This window comes from Cylas formicarius, unplaced genomic scaffold (genome assembly GCF_029955315.1).
Source record: "Cylas formicarius isolate icCylForm1 unplaced genomic scaffold, icCylForm1.1 PGA_scaffold_16__1_contigs__length_5364039, whole genome shotgun sequence".
Classification (NCBI taxonomy): domain Eukaryota; kingdom Metazoa; phylum Arthropoda; class Insecta; order Coleoptera; family Brentidae; genus Cylas; species Cylas formicarius.
Genome location: NW_026844246.1, coordinates 2,820,301 through 2,840,726, shown reverse-complemented (window position 1 = coordinate 2,840,726; position 20,426 = coordinate 2,820,301).

Sequence of the window (20,426 nt, the reverse complement as noted above, 5' to 3'; positions counted from 1 at the left end):
ATCAGATTCTCCATGGCAGCGTAGCTTCGAAACCTACCTGCTGCAAACGGCCATTGTTTTGCTTGAAATATATATTTTTTAATTAACAGCTCAGCCCAGAAATTTATCTCAAATATGGGGATTCAATACATAAATTTATAAAAATATAATGGCCTTATATTTCAACGCATTTCACATCACCAAAAGTAGTTCGACTTTCAAACACATTTAGCATTGGTCTGTCGGTTAAGGCTTCTGACTAGAAATCAGATTCTCCATGGCAGCGTAGGTTCGAAACCTATATGCTGCAAACGGCCATTGTTTTGCTTGAAATATATATTTTTTAATTAACAGCTCAGCCCAGAAATTTTTCTCAAATATGGGGATTCAATACATAAATTTATAAAAATATAATGGCCTTATATTTCAACGCATGGCACATCACCAGAAATATTTCGACTTTCAAACAGATTTAGCCTTGGTCTGTCGGTTAAGGCTTCTGACTAGAAATCAGATTCTCCATGGCAGCGTAGGTTCGAAACCTACCTGCTGCAAACGGCCATTGTTTTGCTTGAAATATATATTTTTTAATTAACAGCTCAGCCCAGAAATTTTTCTCAAATATAAGGATTGAGTACATAAATTTATAAAAATATAATGGACTTATATTTCAAGGCATGGCACATCACCAGAAATAGTTCGACTTTCAAACAGATTTAGCCTTTGTCTGTCGGTTAAGGCTTCTGACTAGAAATCAGATTCTCCATGGCAGCGTAGGTTCTAAACCTACCTGCTGCAAACGGCCATTGTTTTGCTTGAAATACATATTTTTTAATTAACAGCTCAGTCCAGAAATTTTTCTCAAATATGGGGATTCAATACGTAAATTTATAAAAATATAATGGCCTTATATTTCAACACATGGCACATCAATAGAAATAGTTCGACTTTCAAACAGATTTAGCCTTGTGTGTCGGTTAAGGCTTCTGACTAGAAATCAGATTCTCCATGGCAGCGTAGGTTCGAAACCTACCTGCTGCAAACGGCCATTGTTTTGCTTGAAATATATATTTTTTAATTAACAGCTCAGCCCAGAAATTTTTCTCAAATATAAGGATTGAGTACATAAATTTATAAAAATATAATGGGCCTATATTTCAAGGCATGGCACATCACCAGAAATAGTTCGACTTTCAAACAGATTTAGCCTTGGTCTGTCGGTTAAGGCTTCTGACTAGAAATCAGATTCTCCATGGCAGCGTAGGTTCTAAATCTACCTGCTGCAAACGGCCATTGTTTTGCTTGAAATACATATTTTTTAATTAACAGCTCAGTCCAGAAATTTTTCTCAAATATGGGGATTCAATACGTAAATTTATAAAAATATAATGGCCTTATATTTCAACACATGGCACATCAATAGAAATAGTTCGACTTTCAAACAGATTTAGCCTTGTGTGTCGGTTAAGGCTTCTGACTAGAAATCAGATTCTCCATGGCAGCGTAGGTTCGAAACCTACCTGCTGCAAACGGCCATTGTTTTGCTTGAAATATATATTTTTTAATTAACAGCTCAGCCCAGAAATTTTTCTCAAATATAAGGATTGAGTACATAAATTTATAAAAATATAATGGGCCTATATTTCAAGGCATGGCACATCACCAGAAATAGTTCGACTTTCAAACAGATTTAGCCTTGGTCTGTCGGTTAAGGCTTCTGACTAGAAATCAGATTCTCCATGGCAGCGTAGGTTCTAAATCTACCTGCTGCAAACGGCCATTGTTTTGCTTGAAATACATATTTTTTAATTAACAGCTCAGTCCAGAAATTTTTCTCAAATATGGGGATTCAATACGTAAATTTATAAAAATATAATGGACTTATATTTCAAGGCATGGCACATCACCAGAAATAGTTCGACTTCCAAACAGATTTAGCCTTGGTCTGTCGGCTAAGGCTTCTGACTAGAAATCAGATTCTACATGGCAGCGTAGGTTCAAAAGCTACCTGCTGCAAACGGAAATTGTTTTGCTTGAAACACATATTTTTTAATTAACAGCTCAGCCCAGAAATTTTTCTCAAATATGGGATTCAATACATAAATTTATAAAAATATGATGGCCTTATATTTCAACTCATGGCACATCACCAGAAATATTTCGACTTTCAAACAGATTTAGCCTTGGTCTGTCGGTTAAGGCTTCTGACTAGAAATCAGATTATCCATGGCAGCGTAGGTTCGAAACCTACCTGCTGCAAACGGCCATTGTTTTGCTTGAAATATATATTTTTTAATTAACAGCTCAGCCCAGAAATTTTTCTCAAATATAAGGATTGAGTACATAAATTTATAAAAATATAATGGACTTATATTTCAAGGCATGGCACATCACCAGAAATAGTTCGACTTTCAAACAGATTTAGCCTTGGTCTGTCGGTTAAGGCTTCTGACTAGAAATCAGATTCTCCATGGCAGCGTAGGTTCTAAATCTACCTGCTGCAAACGGCCATTGTTTTGCTTGAAATACATATTTTTTAATTAACAGCTCAGTCCAGAAATTTTTCTCAAATATGGGGATTCAATACGTAAATTTATAAAAATATAATGGACTTATATTTCAAGGCATGGCACATCACCAGAAATAGTTCGACTTCCAAACAGATTTAGCCTTGGTCTGTCGGCTAAGGCTTCTGACTAGAAATCAGATTCTACATGGCAGCGTAGGTTCAAAAGCTACCTGCTGCAAACGGAAATTGTTTTGCTTGAAACACATATTTTTTAATTAACAGCTCAGCCCAGAAATTTTTCTCAAATATGGGATTCAATACATAAATTTATAAAAATATGATGGCCTTATATTTCAACTCATGGCACATCACCAGAAATATTTCGACTTTCAAACAGATTTAGCCTTGGTCTGTCGGTTAAGGCTTCTGACTAGAAATCAGATTCTCCATGGCAGCGTAGGTTCGAAACCTACCTGCTGCAAACGGCCATTGTTTTGCTTGAAATATATATTTTTTAATTAACAGCTCAGCCCAGAAATTTTTCTCAAATATAAGGATTGAGTACATAAATTTATAAAAATATAATGGACTAATATTTCAAGGCATGGCACATCACCAGAAATAGTTCGACTTTCAAACAGATTTAGCCTTGGTCTGTCGGTTAAGGCTTCTGACTAGAAATCAGATTCTCCATGGCAGCGTTGGTTCTAAACCTACTTGCTGCAAACGGCCATTGTTTTGCTTGAAATACATATTTTTTAATTAACAGCTCAGTCCAGAAAATTTTCTCAAATATGGGGATTCAATACATAAATTTATAAAAATATAATGGCCTTATATTTCAACGCATTTCACATCACCAGAAGTAGTTCGACTAGAAATCAGATTCTCCATGGCAGCGTAGGTTCGAAACCTATATGCTGCAAACGGCCATTGTTTTGCTTGAAATATATATTTTTTAATTAACAGCTCAGCCCAGAAATTTTTCTCAAATATGGGGATTCAATACATAAATTTATAAAAATATAATGGCCTTATATTTCAACGCATGGCACATCACCAGAAATATTTCGACTTTCAAACAGATTTAGCCTTGGTCTGTCGGTTAAGGCTTCTGACTAGAAATCAGATTCTCCATGGCAGCGTAGGTTCGAAACCTACCTGCTGCAAACGGCCATTGTTTTGCTTGAAATATATATTTTTTAATTAACAGCTCAGCCCAGAAATTTTTCTCAAATATAAGTATTGAGTACATAAATTTATAAAAATATAATGGACTTATATTTCAAGGCATGGCACATTACCAGAAATAGTTCGACTTTCAAACAGATTTAGCCTTGGTGTGTCGGTTAAGGCTTCTGACTAGAAATCAGATTCTCCATGGCAGCGTAGGTTCTAAACCTACCTGCTGCAAACGGCCATTGTTTTGCTTGAAATACATATTTTTTATAATGGCCTTATATTTCAACACATGGCACATCAATAGAAATAGTTCGACTTTCAAACAGATTTAGCCTTGTGTGTCGGTTAAGGCTTCTGACTAGAAATCAGATTCTCCATGGCAGCGTAGGTTCGAAACCTACCTGCTGCAAACGGCCATTGTTTTGCTTGAAATGTATATTTTTTAATTAACAGCTCAGCCCAGAAATTTTTCTCAAATATGGGGATTCAATACATAAATTTATAAAAATATAATAGCCTTATATTTCAACGCATGGCACATCACCAGAAATAATTCGACTTTCAAACAGATTTAGCCTTGGTCTGTCGGTTAAGGCGTCTGACTAGAAATCAGATTCTCTTTGGCAGCGTAGGTTCGAAACCTACCTACTGCAAACGGCCATTGTTTTGCTTGAAATATATATTTTTTAATTAACAGCTCAGCCCAGAAATTTATCTCAAATATGGGGATTCAATACATAAATTTATAAAAATATAATGGCCTTATATTTCAACGCATTTCACATCACCAGAAGTAGTTCGACTTTCAAACACATTTAGCATTGGTCTGTCGGTTAAGGCTTCTGACTAGAAATCAGATTCTCCATGGCAGCGTAGGTTCGAAACCTATATGCTGCAAACGGCCATTGTTTTGCTTGAAATATATATTTTTTAATTAACAGCTCAGCCCAGAAATTTTTCTCAAATATGGGGATTCAATACATAAATTTATAAAAATATAATGGCCTTATATTTCAACGCATGGCACATCACCAGAAATATTTCGACTTTCAATCAGATTTAGCCTTGGTCTGTCGGTTAAGGCTTCTGACTAGAAATCAGATTCTCCATGGCAGCGTAGGTTCGAAACCTACCTACTGCAAACGGCCATTGTTTTGCTTGAAATATATATTTTTTAATTAACAGTTCAGCCCAGAAATTTATCTCAAATATGGGGATTCAATACATAAATTTATAAAAATATAATGGCCTTATATTTCAAAGCATTTCACATCACCAGAAGTAGTTCGACTTTCAAACACATTTAGCATTGGTCTGTCGGTTAAGGCTTCTGACTAGAAATCAGATTCTCCATGGCAGCGTAGGTTCGAAACCTATATGCTGCAAACGGCCATTGTTTTGCTTGAAATATATATTTTTTAATTAACAGCTCAGCCCAGAAATTTTTCTCAAATATGGGGATTCAATACATAAATTTATAAAAATATAATGGCCTTATATTTCAACGCATGGCACATCACCAGAAATATTTCGACTTTCAAACAGATTTAGCCTTGGTCTGTCGGTTAAGGCTTCTGACTAGAAATCAGATTCTCTATGGCAGCGTAGGTTCGAAACCTACCTACTGCAAACGGCCATTGTTTTGCTTGAAATATATATTTTTTAATTAACAGCTCAGCCCAGAAATTTATCTCAAATATGGGGATTCAATACATAAATTTATAAAAATATAATGGCCTTATATTTCAACGCATTTCACATCACCAGAAGTAGTTCGACTTTCAAACACATTTAGCATTGGTCTGTCGGTTAAGGCTTCTGACTAGAAATCAGATTCTCCATGGCAGCGTAGGTTCGAAACCTATATGCTGCAAACGGCCATTGTTTTGCTTGAAATATATATTTTTTAATTAACAGCTCAGCCCAGAAATTTTTCTCAAATATGGGGATTCAATACATAAATTTATAAAAATATAATGGACTTATATTTCAAGGCATGGCACATCACCAGAAATATTTCGACTTTCAAACAGATTTAGCCTTGGTCTGTCGGTTAAGGCTTCTGACTAGAAATCAGATTCTCCATGGCAGCGTAGGTTCTAAACCTACCTGCTGCAAACGGCCATTGTTTTGCTTGAAATACATATTTTTTAATTAACAGCTCAGTCCAGAAATTTTTCTCAAATATGGGGATTCAATACGTAAATTTATAAAAATATAATGGCCTTATATTTCAACACATGGCACATCAATAGAAATAGTTCGACTTTCAAACAGATTTAGCCTTGTGTGTCGGTTAAGGCTTCTGACTAGAAATCAGATTCTCCATGGCAGCGTAGGTTCGAAACCTACCTGCTGCAAACGGCCATTGTTTTGCTTGAAATATATATTTTTTAATTAACAGCTCAGCCCAGAAAATTTTCTCAAATATAATGATTGATTACATAAATTTATAAAAATATAATGGACTTATATTTCAAGGCATGGCACATCACCAGAAATAGTTCGACTTTCAAACAGATTTAGCCTTGGTCTGTCGGTTAAGGCTTCTGACTAGAAATCAGATTCTCCATGGCAGCGTATGTTCTAAACCTACCTGCTGCAAACGGCCATTGTTTTGCTTGAAATATATATTTTTTAATTAACAGCTCAGCCCAGAAATTTTTCTCAAATATAAGGATTGATTACATAAATTTATAAAAATATAATGGACTTATATTTCAACGCATGGCACATCACCAGAAATAGTTCGACTTTCAAACAGATTTAGCCTTGGTCTGTCGGTTTAGGCTTCTGACTAGAAATCAGATTCTCCATGGCAGCGTAGGTTCGAAACCTATATGCTGCAAACGGCCATTGTTTTGCTTGAAATATATATTTTTTAATTAACAGCTCAGCCCAGAAATTTTTCTCAAATATGGGGATTCAATACATAAATTTATAAAAATATAATGGCCTTATATTTCAACGCATGGCACATCACCAGAAATAGTTCGACTTTCAAACAGGTTTAGCCTTGTGTGTCCGTTAAGGCTTCTGACTAGAAATCAGATTCTCCATGGCAGCGTAGGTTCGAAACCTACCTGCTGCAAACGGCCATTGTTTTGCTTGAAATATATATTTTTTAATTAACAGCTCAGCCCAGAAATTTTTCTCAAATATGGGATTCAATACATAAATTTATAAAAATATGATGGCCTTATATTTCAACTCATGGCACATCACCAGAAATATTTCGACTTTCAAACAGATTTAGCCTTGGTCTGTCGGCTAAGGCTTCTGACTAGAAATCAGATTCTACATGGCAGCGTAGGTTCAAAAGCTACCTGCTGCAAACGGAAATTGTTTTGCTTGAAACACATATTTTTTAATTAACAGCTCAGCCCAGAAATTTTTCTCAAATATGGGATTCAATACATAAATTTATAAAAATATGATGGCCTTATATTTCAACTCATGGCACATCACCAGAAATATTTCGACTTTCAAGCAGATTTAGCCTTGGTCTGTCGGCTAAGGCTTCTGATTAGAAATCAGATTCTACATGGCAGCGTAGGTTCGAAACCTATATGCTGCAAACGGCCATTGTTTTGCTTGAAATATATATTTTTTAATTAACAGCTCAGCCCAGAAATGTTTCTCAGATATGGGGATTGACTACATAAATTTATAAAAATGTAATGGCCTTATATTTCAACACAAGGCACATCACCAGAAATAGTTCGACTTTCATACAGATTTAGCCTTGGTCTGTCGGTTAAGGCGTCTGACTAGAAATCAGATTCTCTATGGCAGCGTAGGTTCGAAACCTACCTACTGCAAACGGCCATTGTTTTGCTTGAAATATATATTTTTTAATTAACAGCTCAGCCCAGAAATTTTTCTCAAATATAAGGATTGAGTACATAAATTTATAAAAATATAATGGACTTATATTTCAATTCATGGCACATAATCAGAAATAGTTCGACTTTCAAACAGATTTAGCCTTGGTCTGTCGGTTAAGGCTTCTGAGTGGAAATCAGATTCTCCATGGCAGCGTAGGTTCGAAACCTATATGCTGCAAACGGCCATTGTTTTGCTTGAAATATATATTTTTTAATTAACAGCTCAGCCCAGAAATTTTTATAAAATATGGGGATTGATTACATAAATTTATAAAAATAAATTGGCCTTATATTTCAACGCATGGCACATCACCAGAAATAGTTCGACTTTCAAACAGATTTAGCCTTGGTCTGTCGGTTAAGGCGTCTGACTAGTAATCAAATTCTCTATTGCAGCGTAAGTTCGAAACCTACCTACTGCAAACGGCCATTGTTTTGCTTTAAATATATATTTTTTAATTAACATCTCAGCCCAGAAATTTTTCTCAAATATGGGGATTCAATACATAAATTTAAAAAAATATAATAGCCTTATATTTCAACGCATGGCACATAATCAGAAATAGTTCGACTTTCAAACAGATTTAGCCTTGGTCTGTCGGTTAAGGCGTCTGACTAGAAATCAGATTCTCCATGGCAGCGTAGCCTCGATACCTACCTACTGCGAACGGCCATTGTTTTGCTTGAAATATTAATTTTTTAATTAACAGCTCAGCCCAGAAATTTTTCTCAAATATGGGGATTCAATACATAAATTTATAAAAATATAATGGCCTTATATTTCAACGGATGGCACATCACCAGAAATAGTTCGACTTTCAAACAGATTTAGCCTTGGTCTGTCGGTTAAGGCTTCTGACTAGAAATCAGATTCTCCATGGCAGCGTAGGTTCGAAACCTACCTGCTCCGAACGGCCATTGTTTTGCTTGAAATATATATTTTTTAATTAACAGCTCAGCCCAGAAATTTTTCTCAAATATAAGGATTGAGTATATAAATTTACAAAAATATAATGGACTTATATTTCAACGCATGGCACATCACCAGAAATAGCTCGACTTTCAAACAGATTTAGCCTTGGTCTGTCGGTTAAGGATTCTGACTAGATATCATATTCTCCATAGCAGCGTGGGTTCGAAACCTACCTGCTGCAAACGGCCATTGTTTTGCTTGAAATATATATTTTTTAATTAACAGCTCAGCCCAGAAATTTTTCTCAGATATGGGGATTGAGTACATAAATTTATAAAAATATAATGGCCTTATATTTCAACGCAAGGCACATCACCAGAAATAGTTCGACTTTCATACAGATTTAGCCTTGGACTGTCGGTTAAGGCGTCTGACTAGAAATCAGATTCTCTATGGCAGGGTAGGTTCGAAACCTACCTACAGCAAACGGCCATTGTTTTGCTTGAAATATATATTTTTTAATTAACAGCTCAGCCCAGAAATTTTTCTCAAATATAAGGATTGAGTACATAAATTTATAAAAATATAATGGAATTATATTTCATTTCAACGCATGGCACATAATCAGAAATAGTTCGACTTTCAAACAGATTTAACCTTGGTCTGTCGGTTAAGGCGTCTGACTAGAAATCAAATTCTCCTTGGCAGCGTAGGTTCGATACCTACCTACTGCAAACGGCCATTGTTTTGCTTGAAATATATATTTTTTAATTAACAGCTCAGCCCAGAAATTTTTCTCAAATACGGGGATTCAATACATAAATTTATAAAAATATAATGGCCTTATATTTCAACGCATAGCACATCACCAGAAATAGTTCGACTTTCAAACAGATTTAGCCTTGGTCTGTCGGTTAAGGCTTCTGACTAGAAATCAGATTTTCCATGGAATCGTAGGTTCGAAACCTACCTACAGCAAACGGCCGTTGTTTTGCTTGAAATATATATTTTTTAATTAACAGCTCAGCCCAGAATTTTTTCTCAAATATAAGGATTGAGTACATACATTTATAAAAATATAATGGACCTATATTTCAACGCATGGCACATAATCAGAAATAGTTCGACTTTCAAACAGATTTAGCCTTGGTCTGTCGGTTAAGGATTCTGACTAGATATCAGATTCTCCATGGCAGCGTAGGTTCGATACCTACCTACTGCGATCGGCCATTGTTTTGCTTGAAATATATATTTTTTAATTAACAGCTCAGCCCCGAAATTTTTCTCAAATATGGGGATTCAATACATAAATTTATAAAAATATAATGGCCTTATATTTCAACGCATGGCACATAATCAGTAATAGTTCCACTTTCAAACAGATTTAGCCTTGGTCTGTCGGTTAAGGCGTCTGACTAGATATCAGATTCTCCATGGCAGCGTAGGTTCGATGCCTACCTACTGCGAACGGCCATTGTTTTGTTTGAAATATATATTTTTTAATTAACAGCTCAGCGCAGAAATTTTTCTCAAATATGAAGATTCAATACATAAATTTATAAAAATATAATGGCCTTATATTTCAACGCATTTCAAACAGATTTAGCCTTGGTCTCTCGGTTAAGGCTTCTGAATAGAAATCAGATTCTCCATGGCAGCGTAGGTTCGAAACCTACCTACTGCGAACGGCCATTGTTTTGCTTGAAATATATATTTTTTAATTAACAGCTCAGCCCCGAAATTTTTCTCAAATATGGGGATTCAATACATAAATTTATAAAAATATAATAACCTTATATTTCAACGCATGGCACATTATCAGTAATAGTTCGACTTTTAAACAGATTTAGCCTTGGTCTGTCGGTTAAGGCGTCTGACTAGATATCAGATTCTCCATGGCAGCGTACGTTCGATACCTACCTACTGCGAACGGCCATTGTTTTGCTTGAAATATATATTTTTTAATTAACAGCTCAGCGCAGAAATTTTTCTCAAATATGGGGATTCAATACATAAATTTAAAAAAATATAATGGCCCTATATTTCAACGCATGGCACATCACCAGAAATAGTTCGACTTTCAAACAGATTTAGCCTTGGTCTGTCGGTTAAGGCTTCTGACTAGAAATCAGATTTTCCATGGCATCGTAGGTTCGAAACCCACCTACTGCAAACGGCCATTGTTTTGCTTCAAATATATATTTTCTAATTAACAGCTCAGCCCAGAAATTTTTCACAAATATAAGGATTGAGTACATAAATTTATAAAAATATAATGGACTTATACTTCAACGCATGGCACATAATCAGAAATAGTTCGACTTTCAAACAGATTTAGCCTTGGTCTGTCGGTTAAGGCGTCTGACTAGAAATCAGATTCTCCATGGCAGCGTAGGCTCGATACCTACCTACTGCGAACGGGCATTGTTTTGCTTGAAATATATATTTTTTAATTAACAGTTCAGTTCCGAAATTTTACTCAAATATGGGGATTCAATACATAAATTTATGAAAATATAATGGTCTTATATTTCAACGCATGGCACATAATCAGTAATAGTTCGACTTTCAAACAGATTTAGCCTTGGTCTGTCGGTTAAGGCGTCGGACTAGAAATCAGATTCTCCAAGGCAGCGTAGGTTCGATACCTACCTACTGCGAACGGCCATTGTTTTGCTTGAAATATTAATTTTTCAATTAGCAGCTCAGCCCAGAAATTTTTCTCAGATATGGGGATTGTGTACATAAATTTATAAAAATATATTGGCCTTATATTTCAACGCATTTCAAACAGATTTAGCCTTGGTCTGTCGGTTAAGGCTTCTGACTAGAAATCAGATTCTCCATGGCAGCGTAATTTCGAAACCTATATGCTGCAAACGGCCATTGTTTTGCTTGAAATATATATTTTTTAATTAACAGCTCAGCCCAGAATTTTTTCGCAAATATGGAGATTCAATACATAAATTTATAAAAATATAATGGCCTTATATTTCAACGCAAGGCACATCACCAGAAATAGTTCGACTTTCATACAGATTTAGCCTTGGTCTGTCGGTTAAGGCTTCTGAGTAGAAATCAGATTCTCCATGGCAGCGTAGGTTCGAAACCTATATGCTGCAAACGGCCATTGTTTTGCTTGAAATATATATTTTTTAATTAACAGCTCAGCCCAGAAATTTTTCTCAAATATGGGGATTCAATACATAAATTTATAAAAATGTAATGGCCTTATATTTCAACGCATGGCACATCACCAGAAATAGTTCGACTTTCAAACAGATTTAGCCTTGTGTGTCGGTTAAGGCTTCTGACTAGAAATCAGATTCTCCATGGCAACGTAGTTTCGAAACCTACCTGCTGCAAACGGCCATTGTTTTGCTTGAATATATATTTTTTAATTAACAACTCAGCCCAGAAATTTTTCTCAAATATAAGGATTGAGTACATAAATTTATAAAAATATAATGGACTTATATTTCAACGCATGGCACATAATCAGAAATAGTTCGACTTTAAAACAGATTTAGCCTTGGTCTGTCGGTTAAGGCGTCTGACTAGATATCAGATTCTCCATGGCAGCGTAGGTTCGATACCTACCTACTGCGAACGGCCATTGTTTTGCTTGAAATATATATTTTTTAATTAACAGCTCAGCCCAGAAATTTTTGTAAAATATGGGTATTGATTACATAAATTTATAAAAATAAATTGGCCTTATATTTCAACGCATGGCAGCGTAGGTTCGATACCTACCTACTGCGAACGGGCATTGTTTTGCTTGAAGTATATATTTTTTAATTAACAGCTCAGTTCCGAAATTTTTCTCAAATATGGGGATTCAATACATAAATTTATAAAATTATAATGGCCTTATATTTCAACGCATGGCACATAATCAGTTATAGTTCGACTTTCAAACAGATTTAGCCTTGGTCTGTCGGTTAAGGCGTCTGACTAGAAATCAGATTCCCCATGGCAGCGTAGGTTCGATACCTACCTACTGCGAACGGCCATTGTTTTGCTTGAAATACATATTTTTTAATTAACAGCTCAGCCCAGAAATTTTTATAAAATATGGGGATTGATTACATAAATTTATAAAAATAAATTGGCAATATATTTCAACGCATGGCACATCACCAGAAATAGTTCGACTGTCAACCAGATTTAGCCTTGGTCTGTCGGTTAAGGCGTCTGACTAGAAATCAGATTCTCTATGGCAGCGTAGGTTCGAAAATTACCTACTGCAAACGGCCATTGTTTTGCTTGAAATATATATTTTTTAATTAACAGCTCAGCCCAGAAATTTTTCTCAAATATGGAGATTCAATACATAAATTTATAAAAATATAATGGCCTTATATTTCAACGCATGGCACATCACCAGAAATAGTTCGACTTTCAAACAGATTTAGCCTTGGTCTGTCGGTTAAGGCTTCTGACTAGAAATCAAATTTTCCATATCATCGTAGGTTCGAAACCTACCTACTGCGAACGGGCATTGTTTTGCTTGAAATATATATTTTTTAATTAACAGCTCAGCCCAGAAATTTTTCTCAAATATAAGGATTGAGTACATAAATTTATAAAAATATTATGGACTTATATTTCAACGCATGGCACATAATCAGAAATAGTTCGACTTTCAAACAGATTTAGCCTTGGTCTGTCGGTTAAGTCTTCTGACTAGAAATCAGATTCTCCATGGCGGCGTAGGTTCGAAACTTATATGCTGCAAACGGCCATTGTTTTGCTTGAAATATATATTTTTTAATTAACAGCTCAGCCCCGAAATTTCTCAAATATGGGGATTCAATACATAAATTTATAAAAATATGATGGCCTTATATTTCAACGCATGGCACATAATCAGTATTAGTTCGACTTTCAAACAGATTTAGCCCTGGTCTGTCGGTGAAGGCGTCTGACTAGAAATCAGATTTTCCATGGCAGCGTAGGTTCGAAACCTACCTACTGCAAGCGGCCATTGTTTTGCTTGAAATGTATATTTTTTAATCAACAGCTCAGCCCAGAAATTTTTCTCAAATATGGGGATTGAGTACATAAATTTATAACAATATAATGCCCTTATCTTTCAAATGGCACATCACCAGAAATAGTTCGACTTTCAAACAGATTTAGCCTTGGTCTGTCGATTAAGGCGTCTGTCTGGAAATCAGAATCTCCATGGCAGCGTAGGTTCGAAACCTACCTACTGCAAACGGCCATTGTTTTGCTTGAAATATATATTTTTTAATTAACAGCCCAGCCCAGAAATTTTTCTCAAATATTGAGATTGAGTACATAAATTTATAAAAATATAATGGACTTATATTTCAACGCATGGCACATCACCAGAAAAAGTTCGACTTTCAAACAGATTAAGCCTTGGTCTGTCGGTTAAGGCGTCTGACTAGAAATCAGATTCTCTATGGCAGCGTAAGTTCGAAACCTACCTACTGCAAACGGCCATTGTTTTGCATAAAATATATATTTTTTAATTAACAGCTCAGCTCAGAAATTTTTCTCCAATATGGGGTTGAGTGCATAAATTTATAAAAATATAATGGTTTTATATACCAGAAATATTTCGACTTTCAAACAGATTTAGCCTTGGTCTGTCGATTAAAGCGTCTGACTAGAAATCAGATTCTCTATGGCAGCGTAGGTTTGAAACCTACCTGCTGCAAACGACCATTGTTTTTCTTGAAATATAATTTTTGAAATTAGCAGCTCAGCCAAGAAAATTTTGTCAATTATCCGGATTGAGTGCATAAATATATAACAATGTAATAACCTGTCTCCATTTACTTTTGTATTCCTTTTTCTTTTTTTATCTTACTTTTATTTAACTTTACGAATGATTTTTTTGTTTACGTTGGGTGGTATTCATTCACTTTAGGAAGTGCTTTGGGTTTCGGGATATAGTTTAATTATTATTATTTTGTGCGTATATACATGCCTTGACAACTGTATACTCCGTCTTGTTCTCCCTCCTTTATTCCCGGGAAACCTTTCCTTCTTTTATATATACATTTTTTGTCACTCCATTTTTACCTGCCTCCGGCACTTCGCGAGCGGCCGTGCCGGAATCGAGAATTGCGCGTTGCGAGTCGGAAATTTGAACACCTGTTTTGAAAAGCAGTGTGCAACACCCTCAAGAGTCGAACCCTCCGGTAGAACCGTGCAGCGCATTCCCTTCAAGCCAGCACATCCTCCACAAGGAAATTTGGGGTAAGTCAGGGCATGATTACGGTCATTTTATTTCGGATTCGGGGAACCAGAGTGATCTTGGAATTACAGATTGGTACCAACAAATTTATACACAAATTTGTTGCGTAACCGAACACAAATTATTGGCCCTTCGAGCCGGATTCTCTGTGAGCCGAATCCTTACTCTTGAGACATTGCATAACCGCTTATTTACTCAAGAATATTTTTCCTTTTATTCATTTTACTTTTCCAAAGCACATCCTAGGTTATTACTTATTTCTTCAATATACTACTATGCCTTCGTATGCCCCCTAGAAAATGGTGTCATAAACTCTCAATATACAAATTGAGAAACGAACGATTCTAAATCAAAAAATACATCTTGATTTCTGCTATTTACACGTGTATGTAGGTTGTCTTTCTCGTTCCAAAGACGACAAAAAATAATCGCGAACGCGCTCCGGCGAAATCCCTTTTTTTTTTGTCTCACCTGCCGGTCAGTACGGTGCCTGCCAAATTCAATAATTTACTTTGAATTCTCAATACAATTATTATTTTTCTTTACGAATCCATAAACATTAGACTTGTTGTTGGAAGCCATCCCAAACGCGACCGTTGAGTGTAGAATACGGGGGCGCTTCCAAAAGTACCTAATAAATTTGGTATTTGTTTCGCTATTTACGAATCATAATCCTACTACTTCTACCATGCCTCCTGCAGGTGAGAAAGAAAGAAAAATTGCGTGCGCTCAAGCCCTGCGTCAAACCGTGCTTAATCAGTTGGACCTGATCGAATCCTCGGCTAATCATGCCAAAACGAACCCTGCCTCCCACTCCAAATTTAAAATTAATTTTAAAAAGTTGGATTCATGTAGCAAGAATTTTGAAAAACATCACCTTGCGGTAATCTCTCTACTTGCAGACGATTCCGAGGCTCTTGCGGAGGAACATAACATTCAAACCAATTTCTTAACGAGATGCGTAGAAATCGAGTCCACTTATTTTGATTTATTCGAAACAGAAACGGGTGATTTAACCCAAAGCAGGGAACACAATCAAACTATAATTGTACCAGAACAAGAATATTCTTTGCCCAAACTAAACGTCCCTAGTTTTTCTGGAGACATCGAGGAGTTTCCCTCATTCATTGAAATATATAACGCGATAATACATTCACGGGGATGTTCCGATATTGAAAAGTTTAAATATCTGCGTACTGTCTTAAAGGGGCCGGCTTTAAATTTAATAAAAAATATTAAATTAATTGGTGAGAATTATACTACGGCCTATGACGCGTTAATAAATAGGTATGACAATAAACGCTTACGTGCTGTTTCTTATTGGAAAGCTATAGAACATTCTCCGCGCCTTCCGAGTGATGACGTCATTAGTCTCCGTAGGCTCTTAGATACATTTAAAGATAACTTAGACTGTTTACAAAACATGGGTTACGTGACGTCGCAGTGGTGTTTTATTATGGCAAATATTTTACTGGACCGCTTAGATCCAGTCACGCGTAAACTGTTTGAACAAAAGCATTCATCTAATGAAATGCCCACATACGGTGACATTTATAATTTTCTTGAGCAGCACTGCACCGCGTTAGAGTCGCTCGAGTTATCACTAAAACAAAACGTTCCGCCGAAAACCAATCATTCGAACTTTACGCGATCCCCTCGTAAACATACTAACGCCTTTTTTACAAATAAAAGTCAACGACCTTTATCGTTAAAACAGAACACATGTTTTTGGTGCAAGAAAGGTCATTTGATATACAGATGCGATGCCTTTTTGGCTCAACCGGTGCACGAACGCCTTAATTTCATTAAAAATAACAAAGGTTGCACTAATTGCTTGGCAAACTTACATGTCGTGGCCCAATATTCTTCACAGAAAAGATGCAGACATTGCGGTTACAAGCATCATAGCCTTTTATGTTTAAAAGACAACCCTTCCTCTCCCCCGGGATCACCAGTTTCGGAATCTCGGAGTATACAAGAATCAGACGAACTGACTCTACACAGAAATATCATTGTCGGCATAGCTCTAAATGATCACGATACCCTGCTTTCGACCGCGTTATTACATATTCGTGACGTTCATGGGAATTGGCATCCAATTCGGGTGCTCAAACCTCATTTCTTACAAAAAGGTGCGCTACAATTTGTAACAAAATGCCAAACATGTCGTTTGATCCAAATTCTTTGGAATTTTTAAAAGGACTAAAGCTCGCTGATCCTCAATGGTATACTCAATCCGAAGTACAACTTCTTATTGGTGCTGAAATTTATGGATCTCTTATACAGGACGGTCGTCTTTACTTTGGACCCAATGTCCCTACTTGCTTAAATACAGTCTTCGGTTCTACCTTAATCGGTAAAATGCCTTTGGATGCCGGCCCATCCAATTCTAAAACCATATCCGCGTATTTTACTACGGTGTCAAATATCGATCTAAATAATGCCCTACAAAAATTCTGGGAAACCGAGGAAATTCCCAATGTGCTTCAAAAGCCACCTTCAGATATTTATTGCGAAAAATACTATGCAGATACAACTACCCGCGATACGAACGGTAGATATACAGTTTCTTTACCATTCCGAATCACATCTCCGGATTTTGGAGATACCCGAGCTCTCACCCTTAAGCGGTTTTACTCTTTAGAAAACCGGTTGCTACGTAACAAAGACTTATACCATACCTATTCCGAGATCATGGAGGAATATTTAGCCATGGGCCATATGCGTCCGGTTTCGCGCCCCAGCGATGAACATTTGCACGAATATTTTTATATCGGGCATCACGCGGTTATAAAAGAAGATTCTCGAAGTACTCCCGTACGTATTGTATTCGATGCGTCAAGTCATGCAACCAATAAGCCAAGTCTAAATCAGGTGTTATACGCCGGTCCTAAGTTACAACGCGATTTGGTAACCATTCTGCTTAATTTTCGACTACATAAATATTGTTTCGTCACTGACATTTCAAAAATGTATCGCATGATAAATGTTGAATCAAGTCAAAGGAAATACCAAAGAATCTTATGGCGTTTTAATCCCGAGGATCCAGTGTCCGATTACGAATTACAAACCGTAACTTTTGGGATAAATTGCTCTCCATACGTGGCGATTCGAACGCTGTTACAATTAGCTGATGATTATCACGACCTACCCCTCGCTTCTAAGATTCTAAAAGAGTCGGTTTATATAGATGATTGTGCGGTTTCTTGTCCAGATTTAGAGCAACTTTCGCTTATGAAAAACCAGCTAATAGAATTGCTCCGTAGGGGAGGTTTCGAACTTAAAAAATGGACTTCCAATGAACCTAAATTACTCGCGGATTTACCAGAAACCCACATACGGATTCGCGACTTTTCCCTCGATTTGGAGAATGATACTCCGTTAAATATACTAGGTTTGCGGTGGGATCCGCAAACAGACCTTTTTTTTACTCTTTTACTTGCACTTCTAAATTATGCACCAAAAGAAATTTACTTAGTACACTTGCTAGATGTTATGATCCACTAGGTATGCTTACCCCGGTCACATTTCTGGCAAAAACTCTAATTCAATACTTGTGGCAATTGAAATTGGATTGGGATGAGCTTGCACCAGCGGACATTATTTTAAAATGGAAAACATTCGTCAGCGAACTTAATTTGTTTTCGGATTTTAAAATACCCCGTTCGATTGACCTTTCGAATTCCATTTTTTGTCAGATTGTGGGCTTCTGCGATGCGTCTGAGCGAGGCATGTGCGCCACTATATTTTTTCGCGTTTCGAACCAGGATGGCACCTACCAATCGTACTTTGTGTGCGCAAAGTCGAAAGTAGCGCCAGTTAAGAGAATTAGCCTTCCAAGATTAGAACTTTGTTCTGCGGTCTTACTTGCCAAATTAATGCATTTTGTACAACGCTCCTTTGCTAACAAGATAATTTTCCAAAACGTCATCGCCTTTACGGATAGTACCGTCGCCCTTTCGTGGATAAAAGGTGCTTCTTTCGGGTGGAAAACTTTCGTGGCCAACCGGGTGACTTATATTCAAGAAAAAATTGCGGCTTACGACTGGAACCACGTTCCGTCCGAATTCAACGCCGCGGATCCCGGGTCACGTGGTTTACTTCCCTCGGATTTAATACAATGTACGCTTTGGTGGCAGGGACCCGCATTTCTTCGCACTTCGCAAGAATTGTGGGAATTTACTAAAATTAAAATCGAAACCCCTTCCGAAGCCTTCGAAGAAGAGCGCAGAATTGTACTCACGTCGACGATAACGCCACACTTTTTAGACACTATGTTAAACAACATCTCTAATGCTAGAAAACTTATTCGGGTTTTAGGCTACGTTCTAAGATTTATACATAATATTCGTTCCAAAACATTTTACGAACCAAAGGTTCTTACTGCTCCTTCATGGCTACTCTTTTTCGAATTACAAAGCGCAACTAACACCTTTGTTAAACATATTCAACAGAGCTATTTTGATAACGAAATTTCACTCCTCAAAAAAGGTAAACGTCTACCTAAAGTTTTCAGGAAGCTCAATCCGTTCTTAGATCAAAATGATATTTGTCGTGTTGGCGGACGTCTATGTAATTCAGAACTAGATTACGATAAAAAATGTCCGATACTCTTACCCAGAAATTCTCGGTTTACAGATTTACTTATTAAGGATTTGCACGAGAAATATATGCATACCGGCGTACAAACCACACTCTTTCTACTTTTCCAAAATTACTGGATATGTGGGGCTAAGAAACTTATACGCAAAATAATTTCGCGTTGTATCACTTGCTGGCGTACGCACCCGACGCCTTTTCAGCCCCTTCTGGGAAACTTGCCAAAATTTCGGGTTTCACAAGCCAAAGCTTTTGAAAACGTGGGTGTTGATCTAACGGGAAGTTTTCCTATTACCATGAATCGCTTACGCGGCGCCAAGAGACTTAAAGCCTACATCGTACTGTTTATTTGCTGCTGCAGTAAAGCAGTGCACTTGGAAATTGTCTCCGATTTATCGGCCGATACTTTTTTAGCCGCATTTCGACGTTTCATAGCACGGCGTGGCCGCGTCAGTAACGTTTACTCGGACAACGGCACTAATTTTGTTGCCGACTCAAAATATCTTAAAGAAATCTATGCTCACGTAGCATTACACGAGTCAATCCGATGGCATTTCAACCCTCCCTCTGCACCCCATATGGGGGGCCTATGGGAAAGTAACATTAAGTCGGCGAAAACACATTTACTGCGTGTTATCGGCGAACAAATTCTTACCTTTGAGGAGCTTTACACTTGCACGACTCAAGTCGAAGCTATCTTGAACTCTAGACCCTTATGTCCCGTTAGCACGGACCCAAGCGATTTGACCGCGTTGACGCCGGGCCATTTTTATCCTTAGAGCCTCTGTCGGTTATTCCAAATCCCGATACAAGTCAGTTAAAATTGAACTTGTTATCTAGATGGCAACCTTTGCAAAGATTGCATCGCGACTTTTGGCGTCGGTGGCACAAAGACTACCTACATACACTGCAACAACGAGCAAAGTGGAACGACCACAATGCGTCCGTTGACTCCAATACTATGGTCTTAATCAAAGACGAACAGACTTCTCCATTAAAATGGGCAATAGGTCGCATAGCAGAACTGCATCCCGGTGCAGATAATATTGCAAGAGTAGCTACCGTAAGGACAGCAAAGGGTTTGATTAAGCGACCCCTAGTTAAGCTTTGCCCTCTTCCTCT